We start from the raw sequence: 496 nt of genomic DNA on the forward strand, positions 1-496 counted from the left end.
ATAGCAATAGTAAACCAACAAATGCATTTGCATGGGCTTATGAACACCATACAGCTTCAGCAGTTAGGAATGTAATGCAGCAACAGACACATACACACGGACAGAAAGAAATGAAATGAATCTGACTGGTTTGAGAGAGTAATTATTAGTCTGTTTGTACAGTAATGATATAAGTCGTATTACAAATGACGTAAACTTCATTTATTTATGTAAGAGAAAAATGATGTCTCTGTCAAAGAGCAGTTTTATTGATTAATAAAGTTTTATCCTGCAGCGAAGTCTGTTTCTTTCGACGGTTTTGGCAGCTGGGCTACAGGAGGAGGACGTGTACGGGATAAGATTTTTATGTTTTCATAATTTCATAATTTAATTCATAGTTTATGGCATGTCTCGTCTCAATTCCAGCTATGGCGTTTTACGTTGTGATACTCGTCTAGTTTTCTCCTGTCATCTTCTTTGTCGTTCTCCTAATGTACCACGAGAGCACGGAGTAGAG

Source organism: Cynoglossus semilaevis, chromosome 16, assembly GCF_000523025.1.
Source record: "Cynoglossus semilaevis isolate Cse_v1.0 chromosome 16, Cse_v1.0, whole genome shotgun sequence".
In the NCBI taxonomy this organism is placed as follows: Eukaryota; Metazoa; Chordata; class Actinopteri; order Pleuronectiformes; family Cynoglossidae; genus Cynoglossus; species Cynoglossus semilaevis.